General features: G+C 45.0%; 1 protein-coding gene across 4 annotated transcripts in view; it reads left to right on the plus strand.

Annotated features, from left to right (window-relative positions):
- Positions 1–13,348, plus strand: part of agpat4 (1-acylglycerol-3-phosphate O-acyltransferase 4 (lysophosphatidic acid acyltransferase, delta)) — a 306,351-nt gene that overhangs the window by 112,871 nt on the left and 180,132 nt on the right. Inside the window, exon 1 of one of the 4 annotated variants that reach the window (XM_070890157.1) lies at positions 3,015–3,162. The exons of the other annotated variants lie outside the window; for them this stretch is intronic. The gene's annotated coding sequence lies outside the window, so the exon portion shown is untranslated. Of the gene's footprint in view, positions 1–3,014; positions 3,163–13,348 lie in introns of those variants that run through there. 4 annotated transcript variants of the gene reach the window in all.

A 13,348-nucleotide genomic window follows, 5' to 3' on the forward strand; every position in this document is an offset into this window, starting at 1 on the left:
AACACCAGCCACCACACGGGCTTGACAGAGGTAGGTTTTGGTCCAGTGGCAAGGGTTATTCAAGACTAACTGGAGACCAGCTCTGCTGCACAGACCGAGCGCGCGCACATATTGTAGTGTGGGCTGGCCCGTGCTCCCCTGGGCCCTCGCCTCGTCTGGGCCCCAGTCACTTCTCTCTAGGGACTCTTGCTGTTCCTTTGCCCCTCCTGCTGTGCCTGCCAGCACTGCAATCAGCAAACTGAACTTATAACGAGCATGGTGGATAGAGGTGTACCGATGGATGTGGTGTATTTAGATTTCCAAAAGGCATTCGATAAGGTGCCACACAAAAGGTTACTGCAGAAGATAAAGGTACGCGGAGTCAGAGGAAATGTATTAGCATGAACAGAGAATTAGCTGGCTAACAGAAAGCAGAGAGTCGGGATAAATGGGTCCTTTTTGGGTTGGAAATCGGTGGTTAGTGGTGTGCCACAAGGATCGGTGCTGGGACCACAACTGTTTATAATATACATAGATGACCTGGAAGAGGGGACAGAGTGTAGTGTAACAAAATTTGCAGATGACACAAAGATTAGTGGGAAAGCGGGTTGTGTAGAGGACACAGAGAGGCTGCAAAGAGATTTAGATAGGTTAAGCAAATGGGCTAAGGTTTGGCAGATGGAATACAATGTCGGAAAATGTGAGGTCATCCACCTTGGGGAAAAAAACAGTAGAAGGGAATATTATTTGAATGGGGAGAAATTACAACATGCTGCAATGCAGAGGGACCTGGGGGTCCTTGTGCATGAATCCCAAAAAGTTAGTTTGCTGGTGCAGCAGGTAATCAGGAAAGCGAATGGAATGTTGGCCTTTATTGCGAGAGGGTTGGAGTACAAAAGCAGGGAGGTCCTGCTGCAACTGTACAGAGTATTGGTGAGGCCGCACCTGGAGTACTGTGTGCAGTTTTGGTCACTTTACTTAAGGAAGGATATACTAGCTTTGGAAGGGGTACAGAGACGATTCACTAGGCTGATTCCGGAGATGAGGGGGTTACCTTATGATGATAGATTGAGTAGACTGGGTCTTTACTCGTTGGAGTTCAGAAGGATGAGGGGTGATCTTATAGAAACATTTAAAATAATGAAAGGGATAGACAGGATAGAGGCAGAGAGGTTGTTTCCACTGGTCGGGGAGACTAGAACTAGGGGGCACAGCCTCAAAATACGGGGGAGCCAATTTAAAACCGAGTTGAGAAGGAATTTCTTCTCCCAGAGGGTTGTGAATCTGTGGAATTCTCTGCCCAAGGAAGCAGTTGAGGCTAGCTCATTGAATATATTCAAATCACAGATAGATAGATTTTTAACCAATAAGGTAATTAAGGGTTATGGGGAACGGGCGGGTAGGTAGAGCTGAGTCCACAGCCAGATCAGCCGTGATCTTGTTGGGTGGTGGAGCAGGCTCGAGGGGCTAGATGGTCTACTCCTGTTCCTAATTCTTATTAATGTTGGGGTCACAGTCTAAGGATAAGGGGTAAGCCATTTAGGACCGAGATGAGGAGAAACTTCTTCACCCAGAGAGTTGTGAACCTGTGGAATTCTCTACCACAGAAAGTTGTTGAGGTCAATTCACTAAATATATTCAAAAAGGAGTTAGATGTAGTCCTTACTTGTTGGAGTTCAGAAGGATGAGGGGTGATCTTATAGAAACATTTAAAATAATGAAAGGGATAGACAGGATAGAGGCAGAGATAGAAGGGGATCAAGGGGTATGGCGAGAAAGCAGGAATGGGGTACTGAAGTTGCATGTTCAGCCATGAACTCATTGAATGGTGGTGCAGGCTCAAAGGGCCGAATGGCCTACTCCTGCACCTATTTTCTACATTTTTTTCTATGTTTCATAGCCGTTGCCCTCCTGCAGCAGCACGCGCTGCTCCCTGCAGTGGTATGCTGCCGCACGCTGCTCCCTCCAAGGGCCCCGGCCTGCTGGTGGTCTTGCAGGCCGGGACCGTGCCAATTTCCGGGCTGCAACCTGTCTGTATGATAAGGTCTGCTGTTTAACATATTATACGTGAGTGCACAAAGCAAAAAAATAGACAGAAAAGACAACTCTACTGAAATAATAGATTTGTGCATGATCAGACAACCCAAGCATGCTCCCCTAGGTCACAGGGGCCATGACCGGAGGTGGGGACTCATAGGCCAGGAGCTTCCTCAGCTCTGGGTTTGGATTTACCAGGTGAAAGGAGGCATACCAGCACCCCAGCTAGCAGAAGTGGGGGCCCACTTGGGCCTCCAGCCTAATCGGCCCCTTCACAAGAGGGGAGGGGACTTTGAAATGATTCTGCTGCAGTGGTATTGAGCGGTAAACCAGTCCCACCCACCCTTTCACTCAACGACTGTCTGTCCCACCTGTGACAGGGACTGTTCAGCCACCTAAGGACTCATTTTAAGAGTGGAAACAAGTCTTCCTCGATTCCGAGGGACGGCCTATGATATGATTGAGTGGCTGACCTCTGCAACTTCTCCCACCTTCCACCTCCAGCTTCTGGCGTGACTTGCTTGAAGTTTGTTTTAATTGATTAGTGCAAGGGTGCGCTCTGTCATCAAAGCGAGGAATGGAGAAGTCGCATGGTCACAGAGGCAGTATAACTTTACAGAATGTTTTTTTATGTGGAGGAATAGACGGGCAGGAGAGTGAAGAAATGAACCGCAAGTTGATAAACACATGAAACTGAGTCCACAGAGCTGCCTTCTGTTTGCAGGGGCTATGGTGAAGGGAAAAAAAACACATGTCCAAGGGGGAGGTAGGGGAAGAATGAATCATTGAGAACAGACACACAATCATCATAGGCAGTCCCTGAAACGAGGATGACTTGTTTTGACAAGAGTTCACAGATGTTTCAATGAAGGACCCGATGTTCCAGTCCTGAACTCCAATTGAGGGGGTGGAAGATGCCTGTGCGTGGACTTTTTACACTCCACGCTAAATCAGAGCTTGGAAAAGGAAGTGACATGCAGTGGGGAGAGACGTCAGCTGAGAACACATTTCTCCTCCAAGCCCAGCCCCTGGGTGGAGTCCGTCTTCCCTCAGCAGTGGCTGACTTTACTGCTGAGTGAAACAAGCGAGACAGTTGCTTTCCTTTGCGCTCCAGGGACACACGTGCCAAGGTCCACTTGTTGCAAGGTATGTGGATTAGTGACTGTGAGTGTATTTTCGCAGCACGTTTTCTGCTGTTTGCATGTTGCTTGAAAAGCTTGTTGGCCGTCAAAGCACGCAGCTAGTCGAGTAGTTGGAGGTAAAGGGAGTTGGGGCTGGGTTTATATACCTGTGCTCCAGAGTGCCTGGGGAAACACTGGAGTTGGACAGCAACACTCAATCATATCGCAAACTGATGGTGGGCAACACGTCTGTACTGATTCTTCACAGAACAGAAAAAAAGGTTACTGCTAGCAGTAAACGTGCCTGATGAATCAATCTAGCGATACTGGCTGCTTTATATCATCCATTTTCTGTTGCCATGGTTGCAGCCAAGTACTGTCAAAAGGTTTTGGAAATGCTGGATTGTTCCATTGTAGTAATAGTATCTGAATCCTAAAAAGCACAGCGGTTCAAATGGAGAAAACCACATTGCGGTTGTACTTTCATTTTCTTCCAAGGGGTGTGCTTGTTGCTACAGCAACTGTCCGCAGCAGCTTTGCGAAATGTGCTTTCCCACTTCAAGAGGCCTTTTTGCTTACAGCGAAGTAATTGTACTTTTTTCTCTTTAATATTCTCTCTTTTTTTAAAAAACTCCAGGAGGTGAATGTATTTATAATAATCACTAATGACTAGATATTTTACTGATAAAGTGAAACAATTCAATTAGTTCCAAGAAACGAAACAATGCATAGAATCAGCAGCCCAGCCAGCCTTTGGCTGCTGAGTTTCCTTCATGATTACTAAAAGTAGGTGCTTTCCATAAAATACTATTCAATAATTATTAACCATGGGGGTGCACAGTAAAAGTGTCCTAGTTCTGTGCGGAAAAAGATGTGAAAGCTTATTGTCTCATTAGAAGTAGCTTGAAATCGTGTGGTGATGACACAATGGACCAAATCTTGCTGGAAAGATTCTGAATGTGCTGGCCGGTTTGCACATTCAGGCAAGGAAGAATTATGTCGTGAGTTGTGAATTGCCAAACTTGCTAGTTGAATTTACGGCATTCCACCGTTTGCCTCGTACACACGGCATCTCTCCCGCAGCCTCCCTGTTTTCCTTCAGAACCTGCTGGATGTGCGCATGAATAACCCATTAAACTCGCTGCAGGAAGTTAGGGCTCGTAATTAACATGATAACTGTTAATGCAATACCAATCAATCTCTCCCACCCAGAAAGGGAACAATTTAAGCTGTTCAATTTAATTACTATATGCAGTAAATTGTTCTTAAAATTTTTTTTAAATGCCAAATTTTTAATTTTTTGCTTTCTTTATCCTTTCTGTCTCTCTTTTTCTCGCTCTCTTAATCCAATCTTTCTTTCCCTCTATTTCTCTTTCTGTACCTGATTTGACTCTAATTCACCCTCTGTCTCTTTTTTTCTCAATCCTTAAATCCCACTGGTTAAGGAAATGCTGTTGGTCCCATTGTTCACCAAGGTCCCAGATGCCCCGTTGCTCACACCTTGCCGTTATCAGCTCCCACTTCCAGCAAGTTACAGGGCAAAAAATTATCAAGCTGAAGGGAGCAGTAAAAAAAAAGCTAACCAATGACGCATGCAAAGAAAGACTTGCATTTATATAGCGCCTTTCACGACCACCGTATATCTCAAAGCACTTTACAGTCAATGAAGTACTTTTGACGTGTAGTCACTGTTGTAATGTAGGAAACACGGCTGCCAATTTTGCGCACAGCAAGCTCCCACAAACAGCAATATGATAGGATAATCGTTTTTTTTTAATGTTGATTGAGGGATAAATATTGGCCCCAGGACACCTCCCCTGCTCTTCTTCAAAATAGTGCCATGGGATCTTTTACGTCCACTTGAGAGAGATCTCGGTTTAACGTCTCATCCGAAAGACATTGCCTCTGACAGTGCAGTGCTGAGGGAGCGTTGCACTGAGTGTCAGCCTAGATTTTCTTTTTGTGCACAAGTCTCTGGAGTGGGACTTGAACCCACAACCTCTTACTCAGAGGCTGACATAGCGAGATTCCCCACTCCAGCAAGATTTAGGCCTATATTTTGGAGCTCTGAGGCCCTGTGTGTTATGGAGAGGCTGGATGAGGATTGATGCTCAACATCTTCATCTCCACCACATTTCATTGAACTAACTTGATGGAATTTTTTGAGGAGGTAACAAAGAGCGTCGATGAGGGTAGCTAGCTCATTTGATGTAGTCTGCAAGGCTTTTGACAAGGTCCAACATGGCAGATTGGTTACAAAAGTAAAAGCCCATGGAATCCAAGGGAAAGTGGATCCAAAATTGGCTCAGTGACGGAAAGCAACGGGTGACGGTCGACGGGTGTTTTTGTAACTGGAAGGCTGTTTCCGAAGGTGTTTTGCAATGTCCAGTACTAGATCCATATTTTTTGTGGTGTATATATCAATGATTTAGGGCTCAAAATACATTATGGCCGTTTTTGAGACGGTGTTAATGCCTGAATGCTGATTTTTAGCGTCGGGTGTTAGGCGCAGCTTCAAAGTCTTAATTCAGTTTTCACACCAAAGATGAGAGAGCAGCGCTAAAAAGTGGCATTGCACACTCGCCCTCTGCCGCCATGCTAGAAAAAAAATGGTAAGAAAAAAAAAGAACTGAAACGTCTCTGTTCCACACACACACTTCCCCACTCTTAAAACTAATGAAAACATGCAGAAATAAATAGAGAAAAATTTACCTTCCTTTCTGGGCGATTCCGCCCAAGATCCGCTCTTTAACTACCACTTTTTCTGGGCTGTACGTCCACCTCCTGTTACGACAGCCGTACAAAGCAACTGTCGCGACAAAGACATTGTATGCTGGATGATGTCACCACACGGGTGGTGTTAGCCGGCGTAGCGATGCCTCTTGGCGCCTCTGCCAAAGAGCTGACTGAATTTAGGTTGAGGCGTCGACCCTACTTACCATCGGAGGTAGGCCTTTGCTGCCCATTAGCCACCTAGCATTGGTGCTAACGGCCAGCTTCATAAAGCGAATTTCGGCCCCTTCGACTTCAATGTAGAGGGCATGATTAAGTAAAGTTTGCAGATGATAGAAAGCTGTAGACTGCAGGAAGATCTCAATGGACTGGTCAGGTGGGCAGAAAAGTGGCAAATGGAATTCAATCCAGAGATAAGGTGGTTAAGAAGGCATATGGGATGCTTTCCATTATTAGCCGAGACATAGAATATAAGAGCAAAGAGGTTATGCTTGAACTGTATAACACACTAGTTAGGCCACAGTTAGAGAACTGTGTACAGTTATGCTCACCACATTACAGGAAAGATGTGATTGCACTAGAGAGGGTACAGAGGAGATTCACGAGGATGTTGCCAGGACTAGAGAATTTTAGCTATGAGGAAAGATTGGATAGGCTGGGGTTGTTTTCTTTGGAACAGAGGAGACTGAGAGGAAATTTAATTGAGGTGTATAAAATTATGAGGGGCCTAGATAGAGTGGACAGGAAAGACCTATTTCCCTTAGCAGAGGGGTCAATAACCAAGGGACATAGATTTAAAGTAATTGGTAGAAGGATTAGAGCGGAGTTGAGGAGAATTTCTTTCACCCAGAGGGTGGTGGTGTTCTGGAACTCACTGCCTGAAAGAGTGGTAGAGGCAGAAACCCTCATCGCATTTAAAAATACTTGGATGTGCACTCGAAGTGCCGTAACCTACAGGGCTACGGACCAAGAGCTGGAAAGTGAGAATAGGTTGGATGGCTCTTTTTTACCTGGTATGGACACAATAGGCTGAATGGCCTCCTTCTGTGCCGTAAATGTCTATGATTCTATTAACTAGGTATTTCCCTCCAGAGAAGCATGGAACATAAGACAAAGAAAAAAACATGTACTTAGCACTTTACCATGTATCTGAGAAGCATGTCAAAGTGCTTCACACAAATTGCTTGCTTTCTTGAGGCAAACACAGCAGCCAATTTGTGCACAGCAAGATGCCACAAACAGCTACGAGATGAATGACCAGTTGATCTGTTTTTGGTGGTGTTGTTTGAGGGGGAATTGTTGGCCAGAAGAATTCCCCGCTCTTTAATCCACCTCAATATGCAGAGCTTTGGTTTAGCATCTCATCCAAAGTACGGCACATCCAACCATACAGCACTCCCTCAACACTGCATCGAAGTGTCAATCCACATTAGGAACTCAAGTCGTGAACCTACAATGTCCTGAATCTGAAGTGGGAGTGCCACCAACTGAATGAAGCATAGGGCAAATCGCCCTGGATCCCCTCTCATACTGCACTTAGTAACCTGCCAAAGAACAGCTCAATGGATGGGTTACATCTGTAGAGGGTGACTATGAAGGAGTAGGGTGCCGATTCCAAATGGCCTCCTTCTGAGGTGTGACTTTATATGATTGCATTAGGATGAAGATGAGTGTGAGGAGTGGCCAGTCAGACAGGGATGTAGATAGAGAGAGGGATGGGTGGATGTGCAAGTTACGTTGGTGTGAGTAATGATGTGCAGGTGTAGGCTTGGGAAGGCAGAGTGATGAGGATGTGTTGATGTGCACATCAGGATGAGGGGGAATGTGGCATTGCACCCACCTTTACTGACCTCTTAAGATCATTGAAGTTTTTCCTGCACTGGATCCAGGTTCTCCTCACCATATCCCTGCTGCTGACCTCCTCAGCAGTATCCAGCTAGGCTCTCTTTGTTGTTTGTGGAAGTCTCCTTTGCCTGTCATCAGGGAAGAAGACCTCCCTGTGTGCTCCACAAAAGTATGCAAGGCAGAACATGGGAACTGGGGTGCAGCCCACTTAGCCTTTGGCTATCCATGTTTGAAAAGTTTCATCTCCCCTATGGCCTTTCTTTCACCCCTTCCACCCTCCTCTGAAAACCGTAAAGTGAGTTGAGTGCAAGGCTGCTTTAAACGAGTCACTGATGATGTCATCAGGCCCGCACCATTTAATAGGGCCGGGAAGCACGCATGACTCTTTCAATTGGGGTCATTAAGTGAATCGCTCTGAGAAGCACGTTGCTCAGAACGTCACATTTTGGACCCGCTACACTGTAAGTATACTCCCAACCTGACGCAAAGGTTAAATTTCGGCCTATGTTTTGAAGACTCTGAAATGGGATTTGGAGACAAGAGTGCTTCCACAGAGCCATGGCTGCGAGGGGGGAGGAGGAACAAATGAATGGCATAATGCTGAAATTGCCCCCTCCTTAAGGTCCATTACAAATGGGGCAGTAAGGACTTTCCAACTGGGGGCAGGCAGATGGGCCGACCCATCCGAAATTGCCCCCGGGCCGAGAGCGGCGGAAATGGGAACGGGCCGACCCCTTTCCGCCCCGCGAGGGAAATTGCCCTGCAGGAGTGGTGTGGCCGCCAGTCAGTGCCCCCGACAGCTTTTTTCAGCAGGAAGCTGCCAGTGGCTGGGCAGCGTATCTGCTCTCAAAGGGGAGGGTGCACTGCACCCATTTTATTTTAATTGTCGGCCGAAACCCTCCCTGGTGGCCCAGTGGGCGCCACTAAAGTGGCTACAGAGCTCGCAGTGGCCCTCCCCTTTAACTGAAGGGGAGGGAACGTTGCTATGCGTTAGCATGGTGCTGACAACACCGCCCGCCTTCTGTCCCGCTCCCAACCCACTTCCGCCTTTCAGACGCCCCAAACACTTCGGACTAATATAAAAATTTAAAGTGGCCAATTTCACGCTATTCTTCACCCCATGGATTGGGGCGGAGAATAACCATTTATTTCAAAATGTGCATATTAAAACTGCATACTAAATGGCATTGTGTAAATTTGAGTTTGTTATGGTGCAATTGGAATTGCTAAACAATGAGATTGCAAAAGAGTGAAATGATTAAGCATTTCGGGGGTGGAGAACTGACATTGTAATTTGATCTATGATCTGGAAGGTCAATAAGAATGTTTGGGGTGGAGTGCAGTTTCTGCCCCCCCTGTGTTCTACACTGTTGCACATCTCTATCAACCTGTGCATATCTGCAGATAATGTCAATAAACTGCAAGAATGAAATGGGCGTGATTTATAGCACTCTGATGTAATCTATAACTAGTTTTAAGATTATGTTGGTGCACTTATTTATTACAGCACTGTGGGTTTTATGGGGGTTATTTTATTCCTCTTTTCAAATTCCATTTCTGGAGGGTGTGGCACTCTATTAGAATGGCTCAAGGCTAGTATAACTGAATGAACAGGTGAAATCACCTTTCTCCTGATACTACCCAGGCAAACTCCAGTTCCAGCAGAAAGTATCAGGCTTCTAACTACCAGTAATGGGAAATGCTGAACACTAACCTTTTATTTTCAGAGTCTGAATCCCAACAGATCAAATGTTCCTGTTCTCTGATCGTCATTATCGGCTAAAAATTAAATGAACTGCGAGGGTGATAAGTCATAACCCAATTCCCCATGGATACATGAGTCTATAGTACAAAACCTACTTCCAGTCAGCAGTTTAAAAAAAAATTAAAGGGCCAGTATCCTCACGTTAAATTATTGCCAAAAATTTGTCTTCGGGTCGTGCATTTGAAAATAGTCAAAATTGTGTGTGACATTCTTAGAGATTAAAATCGTGCCCAACTCGTCTTCCTCCCTGTAATGTATGTACCCGTTGAGTATGCTCAGGGACTTTTCTAAAAGTGACAATTCCTTTATAACTGAAAATACAGCAGATAAAAATAATCTGCACTTCACCAAATCAAGCCTGTTCTATAGAATAAACGCTTCGCAAGTTTTGTCAGTGATTTCCAAGAACTGAGTTCAAAATAATAAACATTCCCTAAACATGATGCTGCATTGTTTATGGTACATTCCTTTTTTTGTTTTATTTTCTACTTGCTCTCCTTGCCCAATAGCAAATATGATTCCCAGCAGGGAGGGAGGGAGGGCAGGTAACCTGCTCCCAGTAGCAGGTGTGTAACATTCTCCCTCCCTTGGGAAAGCACTTAGCCTCTGATAGGCACCACCCTCCTGCCAACATGGCTTCCTTACCAGTAGCTCAAAAGAGCAATGATGCCCATTGCAGCTATTTTTCCACTAATATCTACTGGATTCTAGGGCCTTAATGCCCAAAATAAAGAATATCATTGCCAGAAAGGAGACGGGTCAGATTTGAAATATAAAGCTGACAACAACTGGCATTTATTTAGCGCCTTTAATGTAGTAAAATGTCCCAAGGCGCTTCACAGGAGTGTAATGAGAGAAAAATTAACACCGAGCCAAAGAAGGAGACATTAGGACAGGTGACCAAACACTTGGTCAAAGAGGTAGGTTTTAAGGAGTGTCTTCAAGGGGAGAGAGAGGTGGAGAGGTTTGCGGGGTGGGGGAATTCCAAAGCTTGGGGCCTAGACGGCTGAAGGCATGGTCATCAATGGTGGGATGAAGGAAATCGGGGGATGTATAAGAGGCCTGAGTTGGAAGAACGTCGAGCTCTCGGTTGTTGGGCTGGAGGTTAGAGATGGGGAGGGGTGAGGCCACGGAGGAAACTTGATAGCTAAATGGAAGACTTCTTTTGGCCCTGATTACTGCTGATTTGAAAAACCGCTAAATTCCTGAGTGAGTTGGCAATTTAATTGCCCTGCCCAAATTATCGTAATCCGTGCATGTGGGCAGGAAGAGATTATCACCCACATAGGCACCAGGAAAATTGGAATAGAGTCCAGATTGTCCGTGTTCTATTATGGACTTGTACAGGTTTCCTGCATCAGCAGCTTGTATATCAGCTAGGGGTATTCAGAAAGGTTGGACTTATAACCTAATCACCTTGGCAACAGCTCTCCTTGTAGACTGCTGGTAGATCATCAGCTTCACTGACTATATTGTTGGAACCAAAATATTTCCATTCATTGTTATGGAAAAATGTCCCACGAAATGATGAGAATAATTTTCCTTGAGATTTTTATATCCTCAGTAATTTATCAATGGCATATGAACTTGATACACTTTAATAATCACCATGGCAATATTAAGACGATCTGAAGCAGTCAAACTGTCTTCAAGGTTCAATTTGACCAAAACAAAGTTAATACTTTGGACATTTCCATTGACTAAGTTTCTTTAACTATGATGGCATCTTGAGATACAGATCAGCCATGATCTAATTGAACGGTGGAGTAGGCTCGAGGGGTTCAATGGCCTGCTCCTGTTCTCAACGTTCCTGTGCTGTAGTGCCATTCTGTTGACATGGGATTATCCATCAATTCCTGCTGGAAGGTGTGAATGTTTAGAGAGATGTATTGTGAAGACAGTATTGGTCTTGGCCTGTGACTCCCGTTTCATGGTTGTAAAGACTGCCATTGCTTCTGTTTAGGCTCACACATGGAGAATGGTCTCTGAGGTGTGCCAGACATCACACCCCAGCCTGAGTCCTGGTTTCAGGAGAGGAGGGGTAAAATTTGGAGGAGAGGATATTCCCCCCCCCGCCGCCCCCTCCCCCCCCCCCCACCCCCAAAAGTGAGGAAATAGGCTCCATATATTGTGTTTAGTGACACGCACCAACTTGTCCAAACATTCTGATTGGGATGGCCTGTCCCTTTTTAAGAAAAATGGTATAGCGAATGAATCTTGGCACTAGCTGTTTTTCTATCTCCCATGTCCATGAACCCAGAATGAGAGTAATGTATCAATAGAGATTGCCTGTCTCTGTGCTTTTCTGTGGGATTCTGGTATTTGCTGACACTTCAAATATTTGTGCTGTGACGTGTGTGTCTGGTTCAATCAGTTTTCCATGGTGGTCTGGTGGCCACTGGTTTGAAGTGTTCATTCCACAAAGTCTTAGGATGGGTGAGAGAGAACTCACTGTGTAACCCATTTTGAACAGGTGAAAGGTTAATCATACCGAGAAACAGTGAGAGAAGAAATGTGGACAAAGGAACAGTATGATGTTGCACGCAGTAATAGCTAATTTCTTGAGCCAACCGTCATTGAGTGGTGCATACCATACTTGCACCACTGTGAGTTACATAATGTGAATAAACTGAGATATGTTAAATGGGGCAATCATGAAAGTCCGCATCACACTTGCATAGTAAGTTTAATGTACCCTAAACCTTGTCTTTCAGTTCTCCAGCCGCACCAGAGTCTGCTTAGCCAAATAATCTCTACACCTTCAGGCCTGTATAGCTGTGTGGCTATGTGTTTTCAAACCGCTGTATTCAGATATCATGTATATTCAACAACAACTTGTATTTATATAGCGCCTTTAACGTAGTAAAACATCCCAAGGCGCTTCACAGCAGTGTTATAAGACAAAATAAATAAATTTGACACTGAGCCACATAAGAAGAAATTAGGGCAGATGATGAAAAGCTTTGTCAAAGAGGTAGGTTTTAAGGAGCGTCTTAAAGGAGTAAAGAGAGACGGAGAGGTTTAGGGAGGGAGTTCCAGAGCTTGGGGCCCAGGCAGCTGAAGACACAGCTACCAATGATTGAGTGATTATAATTAGGGATGCTCAGGAGGGCAGAATTAGAGGAGCGCAGACATCTCTGGGGGTTGTGAGGCTGAAGGAGATTACAGAAATAGGGAGGGATTTGTAAACCAGGATGAGAATTTTGAAATCGAGGTGTCGCTTAACTGGGAGCCAATGTAAGTCAGCGAGCACAGGGGTGATGGGTGAGCGGGGCTCGGCAGCCCGTGTCCTAACTCGCACTGAGTTTTGGATAACCTCCAAGTTTACATAGGGTAGAATGTGGGAGGCCAGCCAGAAATGAATTGGAATAGTCAAGTCGAGAGGTAACAACGTGTATTTTTTAAATATATTGTACACACGCACACCACTGAAGAAGGCCATTCGGCCCATCATGCTGTGCCAGCTCTTTAAAAGAGCTGTTCAATTAGTCCCACCCCCCTTTTTGTGTGTATCATCTATTACGTAGGATCATGCTAGAAGTAATATTTTTAGGTTTATTTCAATATGTTAAAAATTCCAATTAAGCCAAGATTCAGCCTTTTCTCACTTCTTTAAAGCAAGAAAACAGCCAGTTGGGCATTTTGAAATTCTCCATCAAGTGGCCATGAGTTGCTGATAATTCCTCCGCTGCCCAACTCCGATTACAAGTACATCCCCCTCTGTTTGGCACCTTCCTTTAAATCACATCAATAAAATTGCAAGTGTAAACCCATGTCCTAGCCATCCTCCGTAAGGCCCAACTCCAGTCTCCCTTTCCACAGTGAAATCCAGCTTTGAAGATCACAACCTTAATTTAACTGTTTTACA

The sequence above is a fragment of the Pristiophorus japonicus genome, chromosome 9 (genome assembly GCF_044704955.1).
Source record: "Pristiophorus japonicus isolate sPriJap1 chromosome 9, sPriJap1.hap1, whole genome shotgun sequence".
NCBI classification, from domain to species: Eukaryota; Metazoa; Chordata; class Chondrichthyes; family Pristiophoridae; genus Pristiophorus; species Pristiophorus japonicus.